At 45.3% G+C, this 16,747-nt stretch overlaps 1 protein-coding gene across 2 annotated transcripts in view; it reads left to right on the top strand.

The window, feature by feature from the left end:
* ebf3b (EBF transcription factor 3b) overlaps nucleotides 1-16,747 on the top strand; it is a 69,998-nt gene that overhangs the window by 24,265 nt on the left and 28,986 nt on the right. The gene's annotated exons all lie outside the window — the stretch shown is intronic.

Below are 16,747 nucleotides of genomic sequence, written 5' to 3'. Positions count from 1 at the left end.
TTTCTGCACGGGAACCTCGGTGATATACATAATGTATCATTCGCTCATTTAAATGTTCAGTCCCTCTGCTTGGTAGCTCATTACACATTACCCATGTGTGTCTGGGAGTTGGAGTGCGCCACCTTCTCACTTGTAGTCAAAGATACCGTATCTGCTGCTTTAGCAGGATGTCACAGTTTGACAGTGCGATTAAACTCGGGTGTCATCTCCACCACTCCAGCGTCACTCACCTCTCGTTAGTCCCTTTATTTGGTTCCAACATTAGTGTGAACCAACTTTTCACCTCAAGCAGATAGACAGGGATGAGACCCACTGGCACATTTTAATACGTCTGCTTCAAAAAGGTGCAGGGTGAGAAAAAAAAAGAAGAAAAGAGCAAAAAAATAATCAAAACATCCTGGGTTCATTTGAAATGTACTCTGCATCTGTGATGGGAAACAGCCTCACAGGTGAGTAAGGGAGACAATTAGGGAATATCCGTAAGTGCAGGAGCTGCATACTAAAAAACGCAAATCACTATTTCCCCATCTGGCCCCTACTGTGCCGAGAACTGCAGCTGAGGTCCGATTTCACCCGTCAATCACGGCCGCTTCGCTGTGGGGCGTGTGTCCTGGTGAGAGAGCCTACCCCCAAGTCATTAGCACACACAGTCAAACTGTACTGAGAACTGCCCTGCGCCGCTCTGCTCTGCACCACGGTTTAAATATCCCCAGCCTGTGACAGGATCAGTTTAGCGATCTGTAGGATTGATCTCCTCTTTAAAGTTTTGCCTGAGGCGACTCTAATTGGGAACGAGGCTGCCTCCCACTCCCCTCACTCCCTTAACTGTCAGTCTTGGCTTTGTTTACTGAGGACATGCCCAAACCTATTTACTCAATAATGAGGAGACGTGGTGGGGATGCTGCTGATCACATTGAGGCCCCCAGCGGGACTTCTGCATGCTGGGAAGGGCGGGAACATCATTTTTAGACTTTTCGGCTGGTGAAAGTTAGCCTACGTCGTCGCCATAACGTCGAGTGGCGAATCATCTTCCCTCCTTGTTTTCTTCTCACGTGGCTCTCATTCCTTGATTTTGCTGAACACTCGTCTACCGCTGGGAATTTATTGTTTTTTTCTCTGTCATACCGTGCCATTAGCTAAAATAGAACAGCGTTTGAAAGTGTAAAGTAGCTCTGAAACTGGGCACTTCCGGACGCGCGTGAATTAAGTTATCAACATTTAATGGCAGGAAGTGTAAAACAAACATTCAAGGCGCTCTTCCTCGGCTCCCGGCTCCTCCGCCCCCTCAGCCTTGTGGCCTCGGGGTTTACCTGTAGAAGAGACCCGATTTCTCTAAATTCACGGAGTTTTAGACTCCAAATCACTGGTCCCGGTCAAAACGTCACTTCCGGTCCAGTCGCTAAACAAGTATTTTCACAATAAGAGTCCCGTCTTGTTATTGTCCGCATTAAAGTCACTTTCACAATAAAAGTCTCTTGTTATTGTAAATCACTTCACGGAATTCAACCGGCCTCGTCAATCTATAATACGAACATACAGTCACTCTCATGCAACATACATTAATTCTTGCCATTTACATTTGCATAGAGTAAACATTACCCCTATGCTTCATAATACATTAATAACAATATCAATATTCTCCCTAATATTTTCTATTATAATATCTTTCTATATGTATTAATTTAAAACATAAGACTTCTGCACATGTTATCAAAATAAACTATTACAACCTAACAAAAGACAAAGCACATAAGTGGTCTCATTTTCCACTTGTAAAACGCCCTCCATGTGCTTCATGCCATCTAGATAGAATACAAGCAGACCGAGAGCCCACTCCAAACATGTGAGGTATCGCCAATGTCCTGTTGTTGAGTGGCCTATTAATGACTGGAGGGCCTTGGCCCATTGGGCCATTTCCCTTTTCTCCAACGGTGGATTCCTCAGATTCTCAGCCTCATTTAGGTTGTTTTCAATTGCGGTGACTGACAAAGCCTTTGGTGTGGATGCCGAGGCTATGGAGTCCATTGATGCCCATTGGGATTATGAATGATGAAGTGGAGAAGCTGCCGCTATCAGAGGGACACAACACTGCTCTTAATAGAAAAGCATTTAGAAAGGCAGCAGGGAGGAGGTGGTGGTGCTGGGGGCTTTCTGACACTCGACTGATAAGAGGCAGCTCTTCAGAGGTGGTAGTGTGTACAATGAAACACGCTGATGGGGATACAATGACACACATGTTGCGTCTGACAGGCGGTGATTTAGACGTGGGGTAAAAAAAAAGAAAAAAGAAAAAGAAAAACTGGACCGCACAACAGAGAGTTTCCATAATGCGATACTCTCGATACGGAATTTTATGAGGCTGCTTGTGGATGTTTGTACTTATTGCTTTGATTTGCGGGAAAATGCATTGTCATTACTCATATCTGTCCGTGACAGATTGAGGAGGGGCAGGGAAAGGGAGAGAGAGGAGTTAGTAGTGTAGTGGCACGGGAGTGAAAGAGAGATATGCAGAAAGGGAGAGCTGTCAGTTTGAGGAATGAGCCTGATAAGAGGAAGGGACTCGGCAGATGGGCAGAAGAAACCGGCAGCACACTTCTCAATTAAACATGTAAATACCAAGAGCAGGCAGCGATGGAGATGAGAAAGTTAAATAAACACAGCACCGTGCTGTGATTACAAGCTCAAATCACCACCACCTTTGCCTTTGTTTTCCTTATCTACAAAGACATCTTTAATCCGGCAAAACTTCTGCTTTAACATATTAAATACAACTTATTTTTTTCCCATCATCTCCCGTGGCTGAATTGATTCACGCAGAGTCCGATTATTTGGGAAGTTGCACACCCACCGGGACATCTTGCTACAGATCTAATTGAGCTATTCATCCATTCACTTTGTCCTTTGTAAGAATTTCTCTATTGTAATATTTGTTCCTAATAACTGTCGTCCGTTATTTTTTTTTTTTACATACGTGTCCCCCTCCTCTGCCCCGCCACACATGTGCTCCCCGCTGTGAACTACAGGGAGTATCTTAAATACTTCTGTAGGCAGTGTCCCTGACATTAATAACAATGAGCTTGGCATAACCACAGTACATTCTTCGGGAAGATTCACAGTTTGACATTCAGCCCAGATGCTATCGCGGAGCCTCGGTGTTTAAGACCGCAGAGAAGACAGACATCTGTCACTTGTTACCTTTGAAGTGAATGAGAGAGGGACGCAGAAAAACACAGTGGACAAAAGGCCATTCTGACCACAGACCCTCAGTGTTTACAAACGGAAAGGGAGAGTGACAGGAGAAACTCAAGATGAATGGATCACTGCTGTTGATCTCTCCTTCTCATTCCATGTGCTAAGTTATTCCGTGGCTGCTACCCCAGTGGGGGGTGGAGGGAAACAGGAAGTTGAGAGAGGCAGGCAGAACGCCTCAAGGACTCTGGAGGAGCAGAGCACTGCAGCCTGCATGGGGAGGGGAAAATAAACATTCCCGTACAACTTATTGTACACTTCTCTAACCTTCGGTACCAAACATTACAAATGTGAACACAAGCCACTTTTTAATGAGTAGATGATGCTATATTTAGGCAATATTTGCAATAGTGTTGATTTGCCACGTTGAAAGAACAGGATCTGTTGCATGAGCTGTTATTTTTGCAGAGTTTAGATTTAAGAATAATGGATATTTTTACATAATTACTAGAACAACGGCCATATTCATTTGTCTTCTGTCACGTCTCCTCAGACCCGTTTCTATTTCAGGTTGCACGTCAAGTGAGAGCAGCTATATCTGGCTGGCAATTAAGCTGGTCCTGCCTCCCCTTGATGCTTGATTAGTCCGATTGATGGAGGAGGCCATATGTGGCGGTGTCAAAACTTGGCAGCCAGGCTCCATCCTCTCAAATGAGAGGCAGGCAATAAAGAGGCAGGCTGCCCAGACTGGGTGCACGTAGGCAAGGGCCGCAGTGCCATGATTCGGGGGCCCCCTGATATGTAGCATTTTCTCTGGGGGGGGGTCTTCGGGGGCACTGACCACTCCAGCCAAGTTCTGTTGGGGCAGAGGGGGCCACCGGCTAGGGGTGTCACTGCACTGAGCCCTCTGGGGCACGAGCTCCAGGCTAGGCGTGGGGAGTGTGTGCGTGTGTGTGTGTAGGGGGGGGTTGAGTTGTAGATGGGGGGGGGGGGAGGTTTAGAAAGCTGAAAGATATGGCCCCTTTCCCAATCTCGCTCGGAGACAACAAAAAGGGAATGCTTGAGAAGGGGAAGCAGCGGGAGGAGAGCACAAAGACAAAGGCGCGGGCAAGGTCAGTCTAGCTAATGGGCCTGAGCCGTAGGCTGCCTGGGGCTAGGCACACTTCTGTTCTCTCACACACACTGGGCCTTCAAAGACCCTTCAGTCCACCCCTCTCTTGCACTCCTCTTTCACTCTTTTCCCCACTTCCACCAGTGACACTTCCTTCCTTCAAAAGGTTCCGCACAGGTGCCTTAAAAACAAATTTCTCGACAAAACACCTCCCGAGGTATTCGCATTTGTTTATTCCATCGACAATCGCGACGTCAACGACCGGCGTTTACCCAAATCGAGAAATAATTCCGCTTGGAATTTCCCAAACGACGGAGAAAATATATATTTTTATTTCCTAAAACTAACGGGACGTGGGATTCTCCTCGTCACCGAGCGTCATTGGGTCTAAGGTGGAGTCCCCTGGAAGTGCTCAGAGGAAATGAGGAGGAGGTGGAGTGTTGTTGTCAGGTTGGCCGGCGTTGCTTGGCTCCACTCGAGGGCTCCTTTAATGTGCAGCGGAGTAGAATAAGTGAGTGGCTGTGGGCACCAGCTGAGCTCACTCTCGTCTTCGCCTGGTAGCTGAGGGGTGAGCCGCTGCCACCTGACACTGGGCACACGGCTCAGGGCTCCTCTTGGCAACGTGGCACGGCACACATGTCCCCTCATTTGGATGGAGATTCAGACACAACACACAAAAGCTTTACCCCCCCGGTCCTCCCCCCCCCCCCCATCTCCTCCTCCCCTCTTCCCTCCCTCACTCCCTCTTTTTCCCCTCCTGTTTTTCCCCCCTCCCCTTCCTTTACTTTTCGAAGGCATCATAATAATCTTTGGTATCTTCTTGATCATGCCCCGATGTTTCTTTTTTCCCCTCTTCTTTTCTTCCTCATCTTCTTGGAGACAAGTTTGAAATTGCCTGCGTCAGGACTTTGCTAATTAAAGTCATACTTTCAAAAATGCCATAATAACTGTTAATTAGCTTGATGCTATTTTCAGCATAATTTGCTAATTAGTGGAAAACCTGTACAGCGTTTCTCTCTAATTACAGTATGGCTCCGCACGGCGCATCTGTGCCTCGACTCCAAATGATACCATTACAAAGTCCCGTATTACGCATTCTCTCAAAACAGTTAATTGCCTCCACAGATAGTGAGCTACTTCAGTCAGCTGATTTTTATGGTAATAAATGGACAGGCACAGACACAAACCTCCCTGGTTCATATTTATGAAATATGGAAAAGGAAAACAACCTCCTTATGAGATGCATGGAGTTAGTTTGGAGTATAATCTGGTTTGGCTCTGTGATGATTTTGTGTGCTCATGCGTTGAGTTGCCGAGACTTTTAATGAAGTTTGATTTATTCTACGTTATAACCTTGTGAGCATCAGCCATTACATAGTAATTAAAGCGAAAGACGCGGACGGTAACGACGTCAACCTTTTGAAAAGGTAAAGGCAGGGATCTGACAGAATGTACTGTCAGAGGTGGTTACCATGTAAATACAAGGAGCAACATAATGCGGTCGCGCCACAGCTTATTACTGAGGATGAAACTACCTCGTCGCCCCGCCAGTTATTTTCATGTAGTCTTTGCGAGGGGAGAGAATTACGGACATGACCACAGGTTGACCCGAATACATGTGTATACTAGACACACATTATGACTCATTAAGTGTGGCGAGGAGCGTGATTGGCACGACCTCTGACCTCGGGATGTCAGCTGTGCCCATCCTCCGCCGCGTTGCACCCCTCTTTTGACAGCCACCAGCCTGACAGGGCTGGCGTCGGCACTGGCTAATTAATGCACCACTTCAGAGACCCTTTCATTTATGGCTTCTGAAAGGCATTATTAAATTAATTAAACCACCAAGAGTTAGTCATTATGAAATCAGGAGGTTTACATGGATGACAGCGTTTATGAATTAAACATCCCCAAAGTTCCTCGCAGGAGATACCCCGAGCTGCGAGTGGGTACCTAGCGCGACAGATGTTTGCCCCCCCCCTCCCCCCTTCCTCAAGCTAACCTGTATTGCAAGCGATTTAGGTCTCATTTGGGGGTTTGAAAACCGAGAGCAGCAGAGAAAGAGGTTCAGGATAGCTAATGAGCAGAGAAAGAGAGGGGGAAAGGAGGTCACTCGCTCTGTTCATCTGTAGACAGTGCAGATGGTTCTGTTTTATACAATACAACAATGGCGTCAATTTGTTGATCGCTAATGGATAGCTACTCTCGGATGAATTGCGGACTGGGATCAGTTGTCTGTGGGTTTTATCTGAGAACTCGACATTTATAGCCTCCAAACATTTAGAAAAAGCCGTGTGCTGTTTTTAACTCATCATGCGATGTGAAAACTACAAATGGTGCACGAGATAAATCCCATAAACTTGGGCTTAGCTGGAGAGCAGAGGGCAGAGATGAGTAGCTCACTCAGGAGCCTTGACGATAGACTCCTTTTCATCTGTGGACTGAGATTCACAGATTATCTCAAGAGGCTCTCTATCTCTGTCCTCGTCTCTATTTCTCTTTTTCTGCTTCTCCACCCTCCCTCCCTCCCTCCCTCGCCCCTCGATTCAGGAAGTTTGCCAGCTACTGTCTTTGTTTACAATGCCAAGGGAAAATGTCAGAGCCGTTGAGAAAAATATCCTTAGAATCTTTTTTTTTCATCTTCTTAATCTAACAGTTTACTGAACTTGATAAGTGTCCTATCAACATGCTAATCAAATTACTTCGGAACCAAAATTGACAGTTTTCATTAATTATACAAGATTATTCTAATTGCAATTCAAATTTATTCATTCCGAACAGAAGGTATTCAGTAATATTTTACAAAATTTGCATATTAAATGGAGGGAGTTGTGCATTATGCATGGTAATGTATGCAGAGTTTCTTATTTTTAACTTCACGGCCATATGTGGTGTCGTTGTAGGAGCAGGTGAAAAGTCTAAGTGTGTTTAATTTGCTTGACAAACATTCGGCTGGAGCTTGTCAAGGGGAGTATTGTGAATGCCAATCTTTATTCCCTCTTTATTGATTACCCCAAACTCTAAACATCTGGAGGTAAATGGCACTGAGAGAGATGAACTGAATCATGGGATTAGTACCATCAATGACTGAATCACTATCAATTACTTCAATAGCATAATTCAAGTGCACCGCATAAAAGCTACAGTACCTTGGTTTGAGCCAGGATTAATATTGCAATTTAACGTAACAATGGAAGCATGGGAATGATATGGCCGGCGTCCAACTTTTTCACATTGATGCATAAAGCTAATGCCGTTATCTAAATACGAATGTATTTAATTCCTAATTTAGGCTTTGTTGGTAAAATGAAAAGGCTGAACGCATTAGGCACATGTTTTAAAAGGTAATGGATTCTGTGAGTAAAACAACCTTATTTATTCACTGAGACGCAAAACCCCCAATTTGCTCTTTGTTTTTATTTCCTAGAGCGGGCGGTGAAGTGCAACAGCTTACTGGGAAGCTGTTTACTACAGTATATGACAAAGGGCGTGCGTGCGTGCATGCGTGTGTGTGTGTGTGTGTGTGTGTGTGTTTGTGGGGAAGGGGGCGGCTCTTCCAGCTCCACAGGCAAGGTCTTGTGTTGTAATGTAAGCGTAATAATTATCAAACAGCATCGGGCGCTCTGGGTATGGGCTTTAACAGGGGGAGAGCATGTTTGATATGTAGAATCAGCCCATAGTGCATCCATAGAGGGTGACTAAATCGCACGGTTCATGGATCACATTAGTATTGCTCTGCATCTACCCTCACACTATAGGTGATTTCCATTTAGACACACATTTCCACATGAAGATAAATATGACTTGAATCGTAATTTCCCTGAAGTAAATATAATACAAATACAACATAATACAGTGTCAGACCAGGCAGGCTAATAGATTACTTGCGTGTTTTCCATTTGTATGGTAAGTGGTGAACCTGGGTGGTGGTCTGGCGAGTAACAAATTGAATGTTTAATCCATCTCAGTGCAGATTGAGGGTATCAGAAAGATCGGTAGTCGTATGAGTTCTCTTGTGACTGGTAGTGTATAAGATATTTTTACTCTTCAGGGGTTTGAGGAATGTCGTTGGATTAACGAGAGGCGCAAAGTGGTAGATAAATGCAATTTCTTATCTTTTCTGAAGTCGTCTGTTATTTTTCAAATAGGTATTTGGATTTGACATGCAGTGTTTCCAGTCACTCAGTGGAGTAATCTCTGATGTCGGATTACAATAACATTAGCTCTGTTTTACTTGGATATTTTATGACTTTTAATTATCGAGTTTTATATTGTATTTTATATCATAATATTGAATTATTAACACGACTCCCTCACGCCAGTCACATATGTGCAAGTCTCACTCACTTCTCCTCCTCTCTCGGAGGCTTCTGTGAGAGAGACCGTTTAACGGAAACCGTGAGAAATATGCACAGACACACACGCGCGGGATATGCTTCCTTAATGTTACCAAACATTCTCTAAGTACATATTTAATTCTTTAATAAATATTTGCTCTGGCATTTTGGAGAAGCAAGATTAGCGTCAGCTGCACAGCACCTCGTATAAAGTGTGACAAATTGATATTTTTATATTGCCTAATCTGTTTACTATGATGTTTATGCGAGGAATTATTACAAACTAATTAAAGAAATCACTTTGATATAATTAGTCAGATTTCAGGAAGCTCATTAGTAGTAATTTGCATGAAAAATAAGCCCTGTAGTGGTGCTTAGGCCCTAGCTATTCGATCTGTGTTTTATCTGGTTACACATCAACCCCCATTGTTTGTTGTTTGAGGCTGTCTGAAGTGGCCCACAATATTTTCAGTCATTGCCCTGAGAAGCGATGGGGTATCTTTCAACAAATTCCTCCCCTAAAGCAAGTCAACCCGTACGTGGAAGCAGACACATGCCTCTGTGTACACAAGGCGGGAGGAGTGAGCGGCAAAACACTGTCTATTTATCTGTCAGGTTTCTGACAAAGAACTGAGCTGACAAGTAAGGGTTTCCCTCAGCCGAGCAGGGGGGCTTTATTCACCGTACTTACATGCCCGGTCTATGCCCAGAGACTCATGTTATTTGCAAATCACATTCTTTGAAAACTCACAAACGGGGCGAGACGTGCCTCGGCGCGGGTTTGTCAGCTGCCTTCACAACAACCGGCTCCGTATCGCTAACAGTGTGCGGTTCGGTAAGGAAGCAGCTTTCTCTTAGCATTTGCCTCGCTGTCACTTTTTCCAACACATGCGATCTGTGTCTTCATGCTTGGGGTCTCTCCTCCCTTAGAGGGTTGCCATCTTCCCTTTGGACTGACAAATAAAAAAACGCCCACACTCCCGCTGAAATAAAAAGAGAGGGGAAAAAAAGAACGAAAAGAAATACACACACCCCTGGAATTACATCATTGTCTGCTGAAGCGGCTCCTTCCAGAGCTCAATGTACAAATATAATATTCCCGTTATTAGATAAAAAATATATATAATGGTTATGATTTGAAAATAAAAAAGTTATTTTAAATGCAATTGTTTTACCCCCTCAGGATACCTCGGTGTTAGACGGAGGGGTTTAAAATGCAGGTCCAAAAAACAGGACCTGTTTATTCTCAATACCCTTTTCCCACCGTGGACGAAATCCTTCCCTAAACATCCGGACAGAGAGGCACTTGTGCGGCGCTGATGTCACAGACCTACCTGGCCTCCCTCTCACAAAAGCTAAGGTATCATTAGCTTGGGCCACACAATGGCCATTCAACCAAGCCACTGCGCTCCTCAGGACTAGGGAACAATGTTATTTTTTGTCTCAGAATTATAAAGAGAGAGTTTTGCAGGAAACCTGACAGACAAAACCCTTTAGAGGTAAATGCTCCAGGCGGCTTTTGGGTTTAATCTTTTCCATTAGCATTTTGCCCCTCCCACCACCACCCCCACCCCTCTTGCTCACACACAAAGACCATATTTACAGGGTCAAAAGTAAAGGCTCCGAGTCTCTGGAGACTGCTTTTTTTTGTATAGATCTTTTCTATATATCGAACACTTGATTTTATTTTCATTTCATGCTAATATATTTCAAATGGGCCGCTGAGTAGTTGAAATTATAAACAGGTATTTGCTTGTGTTTTTTTCTTCTCTCGACAGAACGGCAAATCTGACACGCTCCTTCCCCCTTTTCCAAATATTGTGAGAAACCACACATGCAAGCAGATTACAAATTATTAACCCACAATGCAGAGGTTTATATGATGAAATAGTTATATTGTCAACAATACGACACGGCGAAAGGTTCATATGTGCTACCTTGTGTGTGTGTGTGTGTGTGTTTGGGTGCATGTGTGTGCTTACGTGTGCGTGTGCACACATTCACTTATGCTTGTGTGTGCGTGTGTGTGTATGTGTGTGTGACTCCATGTGTGTGATTCATTCCAGGGCAGTTTTAGTCCTTATAAAATATTCATTTTGGTTGTGCAGGGCCCTGTAATTGCCATCTCTCACCCTGAATTATTTATACCTCGCACAGACTGACAAAGCTTTGCCATACGGCCCCAGATGAATCAGAAAGCAGCCATCTCTGCTGCCAACAGCACTGGGCTTTCACACAAATATGGCAGCCACGTCTCTCTGCCTGGCCTCTCTTAATTTGACATTTTCTTTTTCTCACTGCCTTTGTCCTAGGTGCACAGAAAGGTTACCTGTTAGCTTTAAGCACCGACCCGCTCTCTGTGTTTCGGTCTCTATCCCCCCCCCCCCCCCCCCGCCTACATGACAGTCCACAGTGGGAGTTTTTTTCTTCTTCTTCCCCTTCTGAGAACGCGTTAATGTGGCTGCGACGTCAGAGTGGCTGCCTCGTGTTTTATGACGACTGACCAGTCCCGACAGCCACTTTAGATATATGTATTATACATTAGTAATAATATGGTGTAGAAATACACTCGCATACATTTGAGCACGCATGCATGGACAGACAGCAAAACCACTGACTCACCGACCTATATGTAATACCCCCACCCCCGCATCCCCCCCAACACACACACACAAACACACGTACACAAACACAAGCCCACATGCAAATATGCCCCCACTGGCCTGCTGGATCCTGCATGGCTGTCGGTAAACGGTCAAAGCCCCCCCCGCTGGCCCTGCCTGTACAGCTGCGTTCCTCTGCATGTTGCCTGGGTCTGATCACTCGGAGGTGGCAGAGGAGAGAGACGCCGCTGTATGGCTCTCATTGTTGGCCGGCTCCGGGGCCTTCCAGAACCCCCCCACCCCCGTTCATCACCCTAAATACTACTATTCACCCCAGCCAGTTCCTCCAACATATGCTTAACTTCCATCTCACTAGTGCGTGGAGGTGCTGACTGGTATTTCCTCAAGGCCCCGAGCTCCAATGCTGACCAGTAATCAAAGCACCATATTTCTCCTCCTGCGCTAAAAAATAACCCGGAGACACCTCTCTGCCGTCCAGCTGTTGAGCCGAGTAAATGTTCCCGAGAACTCTATTGTTGATCTACGTGATTATTATTTTATTTTTTTATGTCAGCAACCTCACGAGCGACATTATCGAGACCGTCAAAGTCATTATCAGCAATCATCATCACACAGGTTTTATGGTGCCGGTGATGATCCAATAATATTTATGAACTCCAGTTGGGACGTAGATGATGCGGGCTCTACAGCGGCAACCAGTGTTTGATTCGTTTTTTTATTTTTTAACAACAACAGGCTACGACAAGACAAAACAACGCAGAATTATTTATGCCTCGTGTCTTATTCTATATTGTTTTCAAAGTCCTGGTAGAGAAAAGGCGTATTCAGAGTAAAACAAAGAGCAGCGTGCAACAGTACACAGCCTCGGCAGTATCTCGATGTGAGGGGATGGGAGCGGCGGAGAGAAAGCTCGGGGCTAAACATGCAGTATGTGGCGGGCTGGAGCTAAAAGCTGCATAAAGCACACAGCCTTAGTCCACTGTTAGCAAGTGATGGATAGTTAGCAGGAGCTCCGAGTGTTCGTCTAATCTGTTACAGTAAACCTGCGCCAAAGCCTGAAGGGAATCAGTGGGGGCTCGCTCAGAGTGGGTTTTGACGCGAGACCATTTGTGAAGACGAGCGTTTCTCTTAAGTAAGAAACTAACAGTGTCCAGAGAGAGAGAGAGTGAGAGAAAGTGAGGGAAATGAGTGAGAGCACACGGGAAAGAGAGAGGAGGAGGAGGAAGAGATCCCATAATGAGTCCTGTAGCCATGGAGTGAATGAAGAGGGATTGACAGAGTGAGGGATCCTCAAGTGAAATAATGTCAATGCCACTCCGCCCATTAGAAAGTAAAGGGGGGGATGGTGGAGGAGAGGGTAAAGAGGGATGAATGGAGGGACACAGCTACATCTTAGGGTGCGGAGGAAGCACATACATTATTTGTGACGCCCCCGCAACACACACAACACCGACACAAATATGAAATATGAAACAACAACATGAGCCGACAATAGCAGCTGAAAAAAAAAGGAAGAAATAAAATGAGGGAGAAAAAAAAAGGCTTAGGAAATACCCAATAAATTCTCAGAGACATGTAGTTGGGATATTTGATGTCGAACAATAATAATCACAGTGACATCTGCCTTGCTGCTCTCGGAGGAGATGGGCCGAGCCCGTGAGTGGAAGGGGTTAATCTCCCAAACCCAATAAGGTTGGATAGTGAGGCACTTGTTCCCTGATAAAGAAGTGATAGGATCTGTGGGTCCGGTCCCTCGGCGCTTGTACTGGGGTAGAGCAAATATTGTTAATGTGCTGTGGTTTACTTCAGCTAAGGCGAGAAAAACAGCTCTGCTTGACGAGAGGAGACAGCTGCGGACCAGAATACGACAGGAATGGCCAACTTAACTGAAAAATATATAAATATATATATATATACAAGACCACTCAGTTGCATAAATAAGTGCCCGGTAAGATTAAGATCTAGAAGTGTCTCTATTTCTCGTTTTACCTGCTCCGCCTTGTCACAACAGGAATCTGAATGCAGTTCACTGGAGTGCCTAATAACTGGAGCAGTAGGTAGGAGAGGCAGGAGGCTTGACATTAAGACCCCGGCGTTTTGGAAACCCGATACGCTATTGACCCGTGTACTACTATCACCGCGTAGAGATCTTGTGTCAGCAGATTGTCCGACTCTTACGGATACTGTGGCCATCTGTCAGTGTATTGTGTAACGGCCTAAACAAATAAGGGGAAGCGCTTTTGTACAATAAGGTGTACTATTGAAGAGAAAAAACACCCCCCCCCCCCCCCCCCGTGTGTGTGTGTGTGATTAAGAAACTATCGCGGGTGGAAATAATTTCAAATAGCTCAGACTTTGAACTTTGAATTTCTTACAAGTCATTAAAAATCATACTAATCTGAAAATGAATCGTTCAAAAATATGAATAAAATTGACAGGAGAGCGATAGCCTTCTTAATAATACAACATTATCTTTATTTGCCCTCTTTGCTCAAATCAAAGGGATGGACATTAATGCACGAGTGACATCAACCCTGCAATTAAGTTGGCCATTTAAATGAGGGAAGGTCTTCCTCACCCTGCCCGTTTGTTTCTCCCCCCTTCTCTCTTCTTTTTCTTCTTCCTCTGCCTCTATTTCCCCTCTGTTTGATGATGGGAGAGGGTGAGCTAGAATTAGGGCGATGGGCCTTCCTTTGAGTGTCAGCCTAAAATGATCAGAGTAAAGATAAGAGGGTCTAGCAGCCCTCAAATCAGTCAAAGTGCCAAAGTCGGCCTTTTTCTCCTCAATTACCGGGTCTGTGAAGCCAGGGAGTGGAAGGCACCGAGCCTGCTGCATTACTAAAGAGACAATCTATTTCCCCTTTGACCAGAGGGAGAGAAATCATTATGGCATGATTAGTAGCTTCGGCAGTGGGCGCGCATGGAGGTACTACAGGAGAATCCTATTAATTGCCTTAGACCAAGACATGAGCAGGATTGTTTTAACGTTGATTTGTGGACCTGTACGACTGGCTGTCGGAGATAAAAGCTGATGTCGGGTCTTGGTTATGCTGGCAGACTTCGGGCCCGCAGACGGAGACGGCGCTGATGTCAAAAATGAGCTTCCGCGGCTTCCCTGGAAGTCTTTCTCGATATGCCTGTCGACGTCTTCCTCTTTGTCTTTCTTCACACTTCATAGTTTTCCTTTACGCCTCCCACTATACCTCCCTCTACTCCCCCCCCCCCCCCCCCCCCCATCCTCCGATGGACTACACCCCCACCCCTCCCCACGCTCCTTTTCTCTCCCTCCTCCAACTGATAGCTGCCTCGGCCGATTATTTCATCCAGTGGGGTCCGCCGAGAGCCTCCTCTCTCCCGGCTTTGGAAGAGCTTTAATTAGCCATGTTAATATCCCCTTCATTGGCCTTAATATCACTCAACACCTTCCTCCATCTCAGCGGCCACCAGGGTCCCCCTGTCCTGTCAGAACAGCTGATTATTGAGAAGGATAGCTTTAATCAAACCTAATTGCAGTTCATTCTTTCTCTCTATCCCCCTTTGCCCTCCATTGCCAACATCTAATGGCAGCGACGACTTGATATCCCATTAAAAAACAATTAAACAACCTCCTTTTGTCTCCGAGCGTGCCAAAACACCAGCACAAACTTCTGTAGATATTTAAGAAGTAAAAGAGAGAGAGTGGGGCCTCGTCTTAATTGCTCTCCTTCTCACCGAGGACCAATTTGCACTGTGCTCATGGAGAATCTTAACCAACTCAAATGTAATGGATGCTACAGCACTGCCACTGCTGTGGACGATGAAAATTAAGCTTATCTTTTTAGTAGAGAAATTGTGCTTAATTGCCTTCATAACAGTAAACATAAAGGAGGCACTTTATGATAGCGTGGGCACTGAATTTTCTTGTGCTTATTGTTTCTGAACTTTTGGTTTGGCTGTGGTATAGGAACCATATGTGAAAGCATTAAAGTATCCAAGACAAGAGGCAAGACTAACTCTGGAAGTAATGTGTTTCTTTCATGAAGTCAAGGCATTGCCAAGGAAATGTATTCTATCTCTTGCTCTGACATAAATTGTCTACCAACAGATGATGCATGTGCACACACACACACACACACACACACACGCACCTTACCCAATCTGTATGAGAGGCGACAGACAAATAAAAGTCGTATTTCAGGTCTGCTTTCCGCAGATGTCTGCTGCTCTACATTATGACTCTTTGGGGAAATAAAAACAGGGTCAGGGAATTAGAGTACATAATGGTCATTTTGATGATCAGCCAACAGATGCAACGCGAAAACACAGTGAACACAATCAAGCGAAATGCACTAATGACAAGTCAGGTTTTTTATGGCCTCACCACACACCGACAGGCAATCAGCATTCTGGCACGGGTTAAAACGTCTTTTATTGACGTCCAAGCCGAAGCTCCTTGGATGCGGAGTGAAAATATTTTCTCACCTCACCTCTCCCTCTTGGGCCCTTGGCGGAGCACAAGGTATAGGAGTCTATCGAAGAACACTTCTAAATGACCGGTGCATGTGTTAATGTGGCCAGGGTTAGAAGGGTCATTTCAGACTCTGATTTATGGCCTGGCCCGGATCCCACTGGGTGAGCGAGAAGTCTTAAGTGTTGTGAAAGCGTCCTCGCAGGCCACACAAGCCACTGTATTTAGCGGAATGAAATGGCCGTGCAATCTATGGTGCAATCTATGGTAATCCGATGAGCCGCTGTGATTCCGTGAGCCGACGTAGTATTACAATGGAAACCGCAATATTGCATCTAGCGATGCAAGTGCAATGTGATGAAAAATAAATATCTCCCCTCGGTATTTATAATGAATCGGAGAAAGCAAAGGCACAATCGGTCATGATTCTTCGGGGGGAAATTTACAAAAACAAGTCAATTTCATTGTTTATTCTGTGCGGTCGTGTAACGAATTTACACAATAGGCTACATCGGAGACATTTTCTATCGTCGGGTCCCGTTGTTAATCGTTTTTTTTAAACTATTCCGCGTCCGCGAGGCCACATCTGATATACGGCTCTCGACGCGAGGCTTCATCAATACATTTTGTGACACCTGAGAGAAGGCGAGGGAGGCGGCGTACGAACTAACCAAGCCCAGATCTCACTCAGACGTGACATTTGTTCAGAGACGATTAGCCAGGTTGTAATTTGTGGCATAATTGCCTCACCCACCCACAAGTGCATGGGGTGTGTGTATGCGTTGTGTGTGTGTGTGCGTGGCATACAGTGGTCCCAGGAGTGTCCGCCTAATTGCCTGACAGGACTATAAGTTTTGTGGCGCGCTCCCACCTTGTTAGGTCCTTTATCCCTGATGCTCTTCAAACAAGACCTGGTCACAGGTGGGCCTCATTTGCTTCCCTATTGAACAGGAGTACTTTAATTGCACAGGGGGTGTCCTGGGATTAAAGAGGTGGGTGGAATATCAAGTGACTTCCTGTATGTTAGTGGCAGATGGGT

This window comes from Pseudoliparis swirei, chromosome 17 (genome assembly GCF_029220125.1).
Source record: "Pseudoliparis swirei isolate HS2019 ecotype Mariana Trench chromosome 17, NWPU_hadal_v1, whole genome shotgun sequence".
NCBI classification, from domain to species: Eukaryota; Metazoa; Chordata; class Actinopteri; order Perciformes; family Liparidae; genus Pseudoliparis; species Pseudoliparis swirei.
The sequence above is the reverse complement of the archived record's forward strand: the minus strand, read 5'-3'. Positions and strand labels throughout refer to the sequence as shown.